This window comes from Acinonyx jubatus, chromosome B1 (assembly GCF_027475565.1).
Source record: "Acinonyx jubatus isolate Ajub_Pintada_27869175 chromosome B1, VMU_Ajub_asm_v1.0, whole genome shotgun sequence".
NCBI lineage: Eukaryota > Metazoa > Chordata > Mammalia > Carnivora > Felidae > Acinonyx > Acinonyx jubatus.
This window is the reverse complement of record NC_069382.1, coordinates 29614983-29629117: the sequence shown is the minus strand read 5'-3', so window position 1 is coordinate 29629117 and position 14135 is coordinate 29614983. Positions and strand designations below refer to the sequence as shown.

At 40.8% G+C, this 14135-nt stretch overlaps 1 long non-coding RNA gene across 1 annotated transcript; it reads right to left on the bottom strand.

Annotated features, from left to right (window-relative positions):
• Positions 1-7144: 7144 nt before the first annotated feature.
• LOC128314217 (uncharacterized) lies at positions 7145-9762 on the bottom strand. Its single transcript, XR_008295708.1, has 3 exons — positions 8655-9762; positions 7907-8020; positions 7145-7452 (listed from the first exon to the last, which is right to left on the bottom strand). It is a non-coding gene; the product is annotated as an uncharacterized LOC128314217 (long non-coding RNA).
• Positions 9763-14135: the final 4373 nt, after the last annotated feature.

The following is a 14135-nucleotide window of genomic DNA, read 5'->3' as shown; positions in this document are numbered from 1 at the left end:
ATTTCCCTACTAACAAATGATGTTGAGCACCTTTTCATAAGTTTATTAGTAATTTGTATGTCTTCTTTGATGGGATGTCTGTTCAAGTCTTTTGCTCACTTTTTATTGGGTGGCCTTTCTATTATTAGCTTAGACTTGACCAAATGGATTCTACAGAAACTTTGTTCCCCTCTCTTCCTTATTCCTTCATTCTCCCTTTATTTATTTATTTTTTCTTTCACCAAAATATTTATTGAAACTTGGGTAATGTAGGTACAACAGTAAAAAAAAAAAAAAAGAGAAAGGACTATAATCCCTGCATTTTACACATATATTCTTTGTAACTGTGCTCCATGAATTAACATATGTATGAAGTCATGTGAGCTTTCATTCTCTCTCTTCTGGATACTTCACTCTCCCTTCAAAATACCCAGTCACCTGTGTACAAATTGAAATTCAGTTCAATTCATGCTGGACCCTTCCCTATTGCAATAGTGTATTACTGAGTAAAATCTATCCTTGCTGCTTCAACCAGAATGACCTGTGGTTTAGACATTTTCTAGCTAGGAAGAGGGATTAGCAGTAATTTGCCACTTCCCCAGGGATTCCATCAGGTGGTTGGGCTTTTATAGGAACAATAACAGACTTTCAGAGGAATTTGTATAATTCTTCCCAAAAAAGTATGGTTGAGTTTTGAAGAAATTTTTGAATTTTTTCAAAAAAAATTTTCTGCAGTTAAAAATTTTCTGCATATGCCAACTAAAGAAAGGATAATAGCGCTAACAGTATCATCACCTTGAACAAACCACTATTTTCATTTTAGAATATTTTTCTGGATTTTTTTCTATATGTGTTTTACATAATTGTAATAATATTGTTTATACAATTTGCCTGAGTTTTTCACATAATATTTTGGCAGAAGAATCTTTCCCTGTTACTACAAAAAAATTGCATGGCTGTGTATTACTTGTTTGCATAATTTCCTACATTAGTATATTTAGATTTTTCCGATTTTTTTATAACATACAATGCTATGGTGAACATTCTTTGGCATATTTTTGGTTTTTTGTTATATTTAGAATTATTTTGTTAGGATAGAGTCCTAAATATGGGTCAAAATAGGGATGCCCAGGTGGTTCAGTCAGTTAAGCATCCAACTTCAGCTCAGGTAATAATCTCACGGTTCATGAGTTCGAGCCCTACATCGGGCTCAGCACAGAGCCTGCTTTGGATCCCCCACTCTTTACCCCTCCCCCATTTGCACTCAATCTCTCAAAAATAAATAAACACAATTTTTTTTAAATATGGGTCAACGTATATGAATCATTGGTTAGGTTGAAATACATATTTATCGGGTCTAGTGTGCACAAAGCAGGGTGGTATGAGCTGAGATAAATGGAATTTCACTGAGGATAAATTATTCATAATACTAGAGACATAATCTCTCAATCACTAGGAAAGATGAGTGGTCGTTTAGGGGACCAGGTGGGTGGGAAGTAAATCACACTAATAGCCATGGCTTAGTCTTCATTTGCTTTCACCAGAGATGGTTACATTAACTTGGTATTGGAAAAAGGAGTAAGGACTTTCAATTCTAAAACTTAGGGAGTAACGTAGATTTATTAGTTAATTCATAATCTAAACAAGTGGTGCATGACATAAAACAATCAAACCCAGAAATATCTCCAAAGCGTATAATCATTTTTATATCATTCAGTCCACACCACAGGGCACATTAATGCTAAAAAGACCAGGAGCGGGAAATGGTATCATTAGTATGTAGCAGCAATTGCCTTGTTAATGATTCAAAGCTCATTTTTCTCAGGCAAGTGAGATTTATGCTGAAGTTTTACCGTGATAATCCCTTTCCTAGACTGCAGGTACCGGAAAGGAAATATGATGTTGTGGTCCTGCTCTAGGGATGGGAAGCCATCTCACTGTGAAAACTGGGACCTGCACGCTGACCGTCTGTGTTCCTCCCTACTGTCATGTCACCCCGTGATATCTCCTAAATGCCTTGGCTCCCATCCTGCTTTCTTCACCATAAGCACTCTGCTTTGCGTGACTTTCCATTTTCAACCTTTTGGTCTACCTTCTCCCACCTGCAATAAAAACGAGCCTGTCTGTTTCCTGAGGTACAATTCTAACAAGACAGAGACAGTATCTGTCTTTTTCATGATGCATATCAAGTGCCCAGGCAATGCCTGGCACATAGTGGGGCTCCAGAGAAGATGCTCCATAAGAGAGATGCAGGGACGGATAAGAGGACTGATCTGCCTCTTACTGCAGCTTCTCAAACTTCATGGTGTTCTGTGGCCTTTGAGAGTCTGTCCATCTGCTGAGACAGGTCTTTAAGGCTGCTGCCTCTGAGGTGGTGCAAAGATCGAGAAGGCTCTGTGGGGGCAGGATAGCACTGGCTTCAAATCGCAACCTCCCTTGTAGTACTGCCGCTTTGATCAACTCACGGAAGCTTAGGGAGCTTCAGGGTTCTCATCTATGAATGGGAAACAATAATATGCCTTGCAGGACACCATAAGGGTAATGGGACGCTGCACCTGTAGAAGCTCAGACAGGGACTGTCACACAGTGAAGTGCAGCACATGCTAGAGCTGTTTCTAGCTCCCATCACTGCCCTTCAGCCCCTGGTAGCTCCGCCTTGCTGAATTACCCGCTCTCGTTCACGTCGTGCTGAGCGGTGCCTTTCTCATTTGTCTGTTCATGTTGCTTCTTTGGCTTGGGAGCCTGCCCTTGTGTGCATTCCTTCATCGACTGCTTATCTATCAACTGCCTGCTGTGTGCAGGTCTCTGTGCTACACCATTAGCCACGCGGCGATGAACGAGAAAAGACCAGAAGTCCCTGCACCGTTGGATCTTAGATCCCAACAGAGGAGATACCATTACAAAATGGGAGAGAAAAATAAGTAGTCTTGCCCCGGTTCTACTCAAGCTTCAAACCAGTCTCAAAGTGTTCTGACAGGCCTGGGTGTTTCAATGAAAATGACTACTTTTATAATTTTAAGAGTGTCTATTCATTATGGAAACTTTGAAACATACACAAAAGCATAAGGAAGAAAATAAATATCATCTATAATTCTGCTATCCAGGAATACCTGTTATGTTTGCTCTCAAGTATTATTACCATATTTTTCTATGCATATAGAAAAAAACACATATAAGATTGGGAAGTATATCATATAGACATTTTTTGATATTAAAGCATCTGATATTAAAATCTTAATATATTTTGAACATTAAACTTCTTGGGGTGCCAGGGTGGCTCAGTCGGTTGAGCATCTGACTCTTGATTTCAGCTCAGGTCATGATCCCAGGGTCATGGGATCAAACACTGTATCAGTCTCCACACTGAGCATGGAGCCTACTTGGGATTCTCTCTCTATGTTGCTCTCTCTCTCCCTCTCCCTCTACCCCTCACCCACTCTCTCTCTCTCTCAAATAATAAATAAATAAATATGCTCCCAATCTTTAAAAAAATTGTTAAAAAATAATAATAAATAAAATACAATTACTCTTGTAAAAATATTTCCTATATGTTAGGCAACTGAAGAATGATACTAAGAAATGTCATAAAGTCATAAACCTACACATCTGCCAAGAAAATTGTATTAATTAATTTTTTAAAATTAAAAAAAATTTAGATCTATTTTTTATTTTTTTAATTTTTATTTATTAAAGCTTGCCATTTGCAACAATGTGGATGGAACTAGAGTGCATGATGCTAAGCAAAATTAGTCAGAGAAAGACAAATATCATGACTTCACTCAGATGAGGACTTTAAGATACAAAACAGATGAACAGAAGGGAAGGGAAGCAAAAAGAATGTAAAAACAGGGAGGGAGAGAAACCATAAGAGACTCTTAAATATAGAGAACAAACCGGGGGTTGCTGGAGGGGTTGTAGGTAGGGGGATGGGCTAAATGGCCACGGGCATTAAGGAGGACACTTGTTGGGATGAGCACTGGGTATTGTATGGAGGGGATGAATCACTGGATTCTACTCCTGAAATCATTATTGCACAATATGCTACCTAACTTGGAAATAAATAAATAAATAAATAAATAAATAAATAAATAGATTTTTAAAAAATTTTATGATCCCATGACCCTGGGATCATGACCTGAACCGAAATCAAGAATCTGAAGCTCAAACAACACAGCCATCCAGGTGTCCCAAAAGTAACTGTATTTTAACTGAACTGAATCTTTTTTCAGTTCATCACCTGATAGGCAGTTAGGCTCTCAAAATTAAACTAAGCATCCTTAGGTTCCCTGCCTATATTTTCCCATATGTATGATGAACCCGTAAATTTTTCAAGCAGGACTTGTCTCTTCATTGATTTGTAGTCAAAGATGAATCAGAAAACACACTCAGGGAGGTGGTAACAATTCACTAGATTGAATAAAACAAGAAAATCTGCATTTGCTTTTCAGAAAACAGTTAAGAGCATTTAGAATTATTGGTAGAAATAATTTTTTGGCCTGGAGATTCTCTCAATATTTCTCTTACTTTAACCAGATATAAAAATACTTCTAGAGAACTTACATTTCGACAAAGGGTTCTAGTGTTAAAACTACTTTCCTGGATTACCCTGCTAACAGTAATATATTTCTAATCATTATTCCTTGAATTTACGTGTACCCACAAAAAGAGCTTTGTGAATCTCAATATTATTTAATCCTAATACAAAGATAAATCATCATTAAAGGGCCTTTTTCCAACTTTTATTTTCATTCCATCATTTATAAAGGACTTTTCTACACATTATCTTATTCTAATGACGACTGTCTAGGGCAGGTAGAGAAGTAGAAAAATCTGCATTTTTTTTAGATACAGGAAGTGCAGCACAGAGAGATCACATGCTTCCCCCCAAATAATAGAGTAACACCTAGAATCTGCTAAATCTTAGACATCACATCTTTAATGGATTTTTATATTTTCTGGCTTTGTAATTCTAGAATATAATAGATTATGTCATTTTAGTTCAGTCTCTTTCCTCTGAAATCACATGTTGCATAATCTATGCTTTTAGAAATTGAAACGGTAGACATCCTTATGTTACAGAAAGGCCAAGCTTACATGGCAGAGCCAGGTTCATTGTGGGCCATTTGATATTTCTCTTGAACAGAGTCTCCATGGAAACTTTGAAGAGCCACCCTTTTGGATGGCCCAGCACTGTCCATGAGATACCAATACAGGGAGAGCAGTGAACAGGTAATGTTTTTTGCCTTTTTTCAATATCTCCAGGTCATTTACCATTCGTTATTGTTATGCTCTCCCAGAAGCATACATTGAGCCAAAGATTTAGGTTCAGAAATTTATTAAGGAAGAGCTCCCAGAAGAAATCAGTAAGGAGGCAAGACAAGTCGAATAAGAAAAGAAGAAACAAGCAAGGTCTGATCTTGATGAAGTTCCAGCCTCAACCTGCTCTCACAGAGAATGCTGGGATAGGTAGGGCGTTGGAGACTGCTGTTCCACCATGAGGTGGAGAAACTGGGATTTCACACTCCCATGTCACTCAGTCATTGGCTATGGACCAACACAAGGTGGGAATCGGGGCTGGATGTAAACTCTCGGGCACAGAATGGTTCTCTGGAGGTTGCCAGTAGGAGACCATTGGCCACCAGCCATTACCAGCAGAGGCTGGGACATGAGAGCACAGAGCTGGACAAAGAGTTGGGAGGGAATTTGGACAAAAATCAAGGGTGTCTATTACACATTCTAAATCAGAAACTGCTGCTGTCTGCTGTCCTGTTCTCTGCTGATAGAGGAAGTTCACTCCTAATCAGTCTGTGCTTCCTCCACGAGTATGCTCCTTCTACAGGACCAGATACCTACCTAACTGATGGGAACCCCAACCCTCTTCTAATTTCCTGGAGATTTCTCTCATTATCTGGTGACTCAGAGTTGATATATGCCTATGATTCATGTGCTGGATTGCAGGACATCTTTCTAAAAGCTGTCCCACTAACGACCTTAAAATATCTCAGCAGAAGACTTCTCCAACCTCAGGGAGATTAAGCACGTCCTGAGAAGAGAGCCCGCGGTTTCATTAATGAGTAACACAACTGTTTCCTAGCATTTGGGCCTAACAACTGGGGTCAGGGGGTCACTGCCACAGAGTCCCATACGGGAGTTACTTTTACTTTAATGCGGCAATGGTGTCCTTTCAACATTTCTTAAAGTTGGGAGGTACCTTACCAAGGAATCACACGCTTTTACAGTTTCCAAGTACAAACCGCATAAACTTGAGCCACCCCTCAGTACCATCACAGTTGTGTTCAAAGAAGCACCATTTTGGGACTAGAAAGTAATAGAAAAGTAAATTACATCTTTTTTTTTTTAGTTATGCTGAAGAACAATTCTAGCTAATAATGTATGCACACAAAAATCTTGCATTCTCTCTCTCTTTTTTTTCCATTTTGCTCTCTCCTTCTTTGTACCTATGGCTGGGATCCCAAATTCTCTTTCATCCCCGACTCCAAAAAGACCTTGTTTTACAAACTCAGACCTGGAAGGCTCTCCTGTCTCTCACCCTTTTCCTCTCTTCATGCCTTTTCTCTTCCTACAGTCGGTCACTGTTTGCCTTCTGCTGGCCTCTCTGTTTCCTCAGATCCTGATGTGTATTAGAAAGGTTCGGGAGCTGATGAGGCAAAACACTTCATGTCCCAGGAGAGAAGGAAGGCCCATGAGAGGATTCTCCTGTGGGCAAGAAAGATACGGTGAAGACTCCTCTCACCTAGTCACTCCAGCTTTCCAGATTGCCCTTAATGCACTCCCATGAGCCACCGGGGCACGATGCAATGGACACACTCAAAGGCCTAGGAGTCACTGTGGGTTACAGAGTCGTTCACGGCTAAATGAGTCCTGAGAAGTCCTCCTCTGAAGCAATCCTTGTGACAGTACTATTGAATTCCTCTGCTAACACGAAGACATCTGGGTCAGATTTACTTTTCTCCTGCCTTTCTTTAAAGGTAAATAAGGTGAACAACTACAATATGAAGTGACCAAAGGGGCCGTCTGTAGGGCTCTCTTGTAGGACCCACAAATTTTCTTTTCATTTGAATTTGCTGCTAAATTATTTTGATAGATACAAAAAGGGCGGGGGGGGGGTGGGGAGAAAAGGAAACACACACAACTAACCCTGTAAGTAAACTTGTTAAAGGCTTTCTGGAGCAGAGCCTCAAGAGGCATGGAGTCATAAGGGACAGGAGCTCTCAGGGAGAGGGACACATCATGGTTGGGAAAAGGTAGCAGAAAAGGGATGGTGAGGTCTTCAAGTTAAATTTTCATCTGCCAAAGCTTTGCCTGGGAGTGCATATTCTTTCCTTTCCCCTACCTCCACTTGGTATCACAGGGAAAATGCTAGGTAAGTCACATATGTATTATGAACATATTTTGTAAGCAAAAGGTGGAAGCCATGGTCTGATGGTCCATTTTTCTTTTTTCTTTCTTCAGCTTTATTGAGATATAATTGACATAAAACATTGTATAAGTGTCAAGTGTACAACATGATTTTCTATGTGTAAAAATATATATAAAATATGTACCTAGATATCTCTATCTATCTATCTAGATATATCTCAAAGTGATTACACCACTGTAAGGTTAGTTCACACCTCCATCACCACACAGCATCTTTTGTGCATGATAAGAACACTTAAGATCCACTCTCTTAGCAGCTTTCAAGTATACAATAGCGCATTAACTATAATCACCTTGCTGTATATTAAATCCCCAGAACGCATTCATCTTATAATTAGAACAGGTTTTCTTTTTAAAAAATAAAATAAATGTCTCTCATTATATAAATTTTGAGAAGTATAAAAATAGACTAAATTAATTGTAAATATTATTTTTACTATGGGCCTTATGTAAAAGGATAGGGATTACTTTTTTACTTAACACATACATTTCCTTTTGGATCCATGGTGGGGCTGGAGATGGAAATGGGCCGCATCCTTGTCCTCACCTCTGCAAGCATCTATTTTCACCCTGTAATTTGTGTAGGGGATTGAGGATTTCCCTGGGGAAACATGGAAGAGCATAGTGATCCCATTAAAAAATTAAAGGGTCAGGGTGCCTGGGTGGTTCAGTCAGTTGAGCATCTAACTCTTGATTTCTGCTCAGGTCATGATCTCACGGTTCATGGGTTAGAGTCCCATGTGGAGCTCCACACTCACAGTGCTGAGTCTGCTTGGGATTCTCTCTCTCCCTCTCTCTCCCCCACCGCCCTTCCCTACTCATCTCTCTCTCTCTCTCTCTCAAAATAAATAAACTTAAAAAGAAATTAAAGGTCTATTAGTTGCAACCATTTCCCATCAGCCCTCTGCTGAGTGCCACTTTGTCACTGCTGCTATAGAGCAGGTGCAGACATATTCCCATGAGTTTTATGCTGACATTATCACATCATACAGGTACTGATTCTGAATGCTTCACTGGACTTCAAAGTCTTCTCCCTGGTTCTATCGCTTCTTTGCCATGTATTGTAACGAACGCTTTGGTGACATATCCATACCCGTATTTAGGTTTTAGTCTATCAGATGGATCCTGAAGCACTGTATTGTACTCCCGTATTTTAAAAGGATATTAATAAGGAAGTTTATTTTTCTCTACTTTGTACATTTAGACTCCCCAGTCTAGGTGGCACTTAGACATACATTCAACTTATCCAGCTGGGAGATGGATCTGGATGACAGATACCACACTGTACTCAGGCTTCCTTGCTCCTCCGTTGGGTAAGTCAGTCTCCAGGGGTCAGACTTGTTGCCAGGCAACTTCTTCCTTCAGAATGAGAACTCTCCCAAGAGGACCCTCAATCCATAAGCAAACAGGCCTCTGGCAGCTGCTCCCACCAATTCAATAGACAGGCCCAGGCATGTTGGGCTGTTCGAGCTAAATTGAGATCTCCATTACATTAATTGAAAAGATCACAGATTCCTCTTTCTACTCTTTCTTCTTCTGAATTTTTTTCCTTTATGAAATATTAGATACATAAGAAATGACCATCGCTATAATATTATTGATCTGTCTTCATTTATAAAACCATCCACACTTTCACCCTCCCCCAATCAAAATACTCCTTTGCTATTCATCTTGGGTAAGACCGGTAGGGAGAAGAATCTTGAGTGAACTAAATTACTTGCTTCTGTAGAGCTTTATGATTGTCCCTGTTGACAGTTGTGCCTCAAGCAGTAGCTCTGAACAGTATTTATTAAGGACTTTCTATGTTTCAGGTGCTGTGCTAAACGCTAGGGCTGAAAGTGAGTCTAGCACAATCCCTAACACCTAGGAGCTCACAACTAATTGGTTTGTCAGCCACAAACCTTATGTCCAAAATGATGTGGTACATGCTGCTGTTGATAACCTGAAAACCAGTGATTCAGTCTTTCTAGAAGTTGCACCGATTTATAGAGACTCAAAAATCAAGCTCTCCCTCTTGTCTTCTACCTTGAGGCTTGGAATTCTCCTTCATGGTGGCCAGGCTTACCCTATTGTCTGTAGTACTGACAATATTTTGATAACCATACAAACTGCTTTCTGTTGCTCTGTTCACACTGAGACCAGATCCCTTAATTTTCAAAATAAACATGAATACCTGGGTGACCAGAATCATCCAACAGCACTAATTTTGCAAGCCCCAATTTTCCACAGATGAAACTCACATTTGAGGCATTCCAACCCACTGGTCGGCCAGCCTAGTTCTCCCTGACGTAGAAGGTTTACTACTATTTGTGAAGACTGCGTTAAGTTAGATAATTAAAATAGTTTATTTCCTGGAAGACCAATGGGGCGGATCCCAACCTAGTTCCTTAAATATCAGGTTAAAAATGGTCTGTAGCATTTTTAGCAATTCCAGAAGTGAGACAGACACGTTTATTCCTCTATGAACTGTCCGAATGCCAAAGGGGTGCTGCTTTTCCATGGAGGATGGTAAGAGGAAGAAGAACAACAGGAGAGGTTTCCAAAAGCATCCTAGACATCTTCAAACAAGTGACGCGGTGTTGGCCACAGCATAGGATGGTAGAAAACAGCGGAAGAATGTTACCAATAGGTGGCGGGGGGATGAACCGTAAGTGAGTGAGTGAATGGATACAGATATAGGGGATGGCGTGAGTCCCACGTCTGGCTTAGTGAAATGTTGCTTTTATAATAAATAGGTTGAAAATGGAGACAGGCTGGCTTCAGTTGGAATCTCCTCTCACATGATAAGCCCAGAAAATAATCTATTGCTGTGGAGAGACACCCTCTTCCTTTAAAGGGGGTGATCTTCTTAAGTGGTTTTCCAGTATAATCCTATGAGGTAGGCATCTCTATAGGGGGAGCAGATAGAATTGGGTAAGAACTGGAGCTTTGGCATCAGGCAAATCTTGGTTGATTTCCAGCTCCAATATATTCTCTGGCTATCTGACATTAGGCAAGATTCTTCACAGAGAGGCACCTTGGTTTTCCCACCTGTAGCATGAGAATGACAACACCTGCCTCATAGCATTGCTGGGAGGATGAAACGAGGATAGCCATGCAGATGGCAGCACAACACAGCACATGGAGCCCCCAGCTCCAGTCACGGTCTGACCACGCTGAGGAAAGGTGCTGGCCGTATCTCAGCCTTTGCCTCTTGGACTTCTGTGAGTGAAGAGTGTTTCACCAAACTTCTTAGAACAGATGTTAGCAACTGTTCCAAAGCCCAAGCTCAATGACATCCTTGGATTCTTTCCCACTTCACCTCCCACATTCATTTAGCCATTAAGTCCATTTTCCTCCACCTCAGAAATTCCCTCTGAATCCATCTCCTAGCCGCCATCTTCTCAGTCACTAATCCAGATTGGGTCCTGATCGTCTTCACTCAACTACCACATTACCGTCCCCTCCTAAATTCTCTTTCTCTACTCCCTTGCGCTGGTCTCCAGGATTAAGTTATAAACCCCATTTCTGAACTTGTCAACCTCCTTCTTAATTGCCTCCAGTGCTTATGGAGTTGTTTGATCCCAAAATGTTGTGTCCATTAGCCACACCAGCCTTACATTGGAATCCACTTCCATTCACCTCCACCTAACATTTGCATCCTCCATACGAACTTGAAAAGACCCTGCATTTGTTTGTTTGTTTGTTTTTGTTTTTTTGTTTTTTACTTCTCTGGGCCTTTTCTCATGAGAATTAAATTGTAATAATCTTTACCTAATTCTCTGCTGGGTGAGCTACACCTCTTCTAAAACACAGATAAATTATAACCCCCAGAGAGTAGTTCTCTTTTCTGTGATCTCATAGTACTTGGTGATATCATTATTACAGCACCTTAAAATTCCCATTAAAACTATTACTGAGCAGTTTCTCTGTGCTAGATAATAATTTGGAGATACAGATAGATGATAGATAGATAGATGATAGATATATATAGATGATATAGATATAGATATAATCTTCCCTAATGATATTCTAATATCCTTTTAAGATTATTCAACTCTCCTTGGTAAATAAGCTAAGCTCTAAGAGGTTATACCAAAATTCACACAGCCCCTAAGGGGCAGAGTTGGCAAGAAACTTATAATGCAAGATCCCAAGTCCTACGTTCCTGTCACTAAAACACAACCTCCTCATCCCATCACATTGCAGCTGCCTACGCGTCAGTCTCCAGAACTACGATGTGCTTTCTTAGATTAGATGTGTTCAAATGAGATGTGGAATTGCTAAGATTAGATGTGTTCAAATGAGATGTATTTTATATTTTGCATCACCAGCTCTTAGCCTGGCATCATTCATATTGCATATACTCATTTGGTGAATGAAAGACTGAGCTCTGTGTACATGGATGAGATTTGAATCCATCTTCCTTGAGGATGGGCTCTGAAAGGGTTGCAGGACCGTATTGGAGACGGATTCTCAAACATCTAATGGGTAGGCAGTGTGGCCATGGCTGGGATGAGGAACAGAGAGTGACTTCCTTTCCAACCCTGTAAGGGGGAAGTGGGTACACCAATTGACCACATCAGTAAGCCTTGTATTCTGGGCCACCTCTGGCACTGTGTCTTAGGCTGCAGCCCTGTTCATAGTTGGATGACTAGTTGCAGGTAGTCTCCGGGGAAGTCATTTGTCACTTGTCTAAAGCTTTCCACGTCTCCACCTTAACAGGAAGATCCCTATCATATGTCTCCTACCCAAGTTATCTCTCCATCTTCACCTTCTGAAGATAGCAAGTGAAATGGAACCAGAGAAAAGCTATGCCCCCAGAGGGATGCCTTTCTATCCAGCCTGAATGAACATAGCTGCCAAGACATCCCGCGACTTCAGGGCCTCGGTTTGTTTCATGTTCGAAAAACAAACTCGGTGAAACTCAGTGTCCCCAACAAAGGTAATCGATATCAGAAATTGTGCACATCTGAAATCTCGCAAAAGCCTGAGGTAATTTGGCATCTGTAGGGATAAGAAAGAGCCTCTTGGTCTCCTCACTTCTCTGCTTAGCCCTCATGACTTAGAGAAACTCTCTGCTAACTGAGGTCCTGGCTGCTCTGTGGGGGACATAGTTGATCAAAGTCCCAGATGACTGGATTTAACTGCCTTCATCAGTGTCTTCAAGGTCTAATGGCCACAGAATAATTTCAAGGTCAGACAGTGGTTTTGTTGATGACTTCACTGCAAGCATATTTTAAAATGAACTTGGAGACGCAGAATTACCAGGTGTGTATTCCCAGGGAAGCTTTCTCAGTCACCTTGCCTGATCCTGTTGAAAGAGAGAAAGTTTCACTGCATTTTCCATCAGCTGATGAATCATCCAGCATATTTCATATTTGCTGTGCTCTTGAGGTTGCCCGTGGGCAAACTGGAGCCCATTCTGCAGCACGGTCTTGCTGCTGAGCTATTATAGGATGTCTAATTAAATTAAGCCATAAGGCAGGAGAAAACTCTGCCATAACCTTCATAATCTGTGAAACCTTTAATCTTTTGCCAAGCATCAATTTCCTAAAAATGAGAACTGCAGAACATCACCAAGAGACAAAATCCTAAAATGGAAACTGCAGTTTTTTACAATATGTGCAGGGATGCTGAGCCACAAAACCAGAGAGAGAGAGAGAGAGAGAGGCACCAAAGCACTAGGCATGTGAAGGAGTACACCATACACAATGACCTTGAAATCTCAATTATTTCTTGCTAATTGGATGGAGCGAACTATCATTTCCATTTCTGAATTTGTAAAGTTGTTTTCTTCTCAGGGAAAAGGAGATATCTGCTCTTCAGGCCGGACTCAGTTCTGAGCAAGTCTGTCTTCCTGTGGTTTGTTGTACCTGGGTGAGCAAAAGGGGACTCCATCCTGGGGGCAGGGCCTGGAATCCAGCTTTCTGATGACACACATCCTCAGCTAGCTTCCCCCGGGCCAATTGTTCACAGGCAGGGCAGGACAACCAGAGCTCGCTAGTTTGCTAAGCTTGGGAACACTGTCCACTTCTCACTGTCAGACAAACTTGCTTTCCTGCACAAGAAATCTGCAACCAAAGATACGATATTTACTGAGCACCTGCTTCATGGTGAAGCAGCTTGTTTAAGCTTGTGCATAATACTTATTTCATGTAATCCACATAATCAATCTGAAGCTCAGGGATGTTAACTTGCTCAGATTGCCCGAGAGAGGAAGAACTCAGACCCTGATCTCATCGGTTCTGAGTTCATGTTCTTTACACTGTGTTATTCTTGTACCATAATGTAGGCAGATTCTAGAAAATGCTACCTAGTATTTCTCAGTTTCTAAAGCGGAATATGCATAAATGAATATGGGTGAGAGAGAGCAGAAGCTTTCTAAACTTCAAATTTTCTTCAAAGTCTTCAAAGTCGGAGTAGCAGCATGGCCTAATGACAGCTTGGAGATTGATCGGTTCTTCTTTTCAGGCTTTCATCTTACTGGCTGGGTGATTGCGGACAAGCTCCCTCAGTACTCAAGTTGTGAATTCCAAGGGAGGAGTTATAGTCATCAAAGAGGCTTACTGGCAATCTCTTGGACCTTGCTTTTATGTGGAAAAAACCACCACCAACAACAAAAACACTAACCTTGTCTTGGAGCAAGGATATTTTGGCCTCACAGATTCAATCAGGTACAAGCTCCTGAGTTATTCATATTTAAATATTTGCTTGTCAAGCTGATACATTGTAGG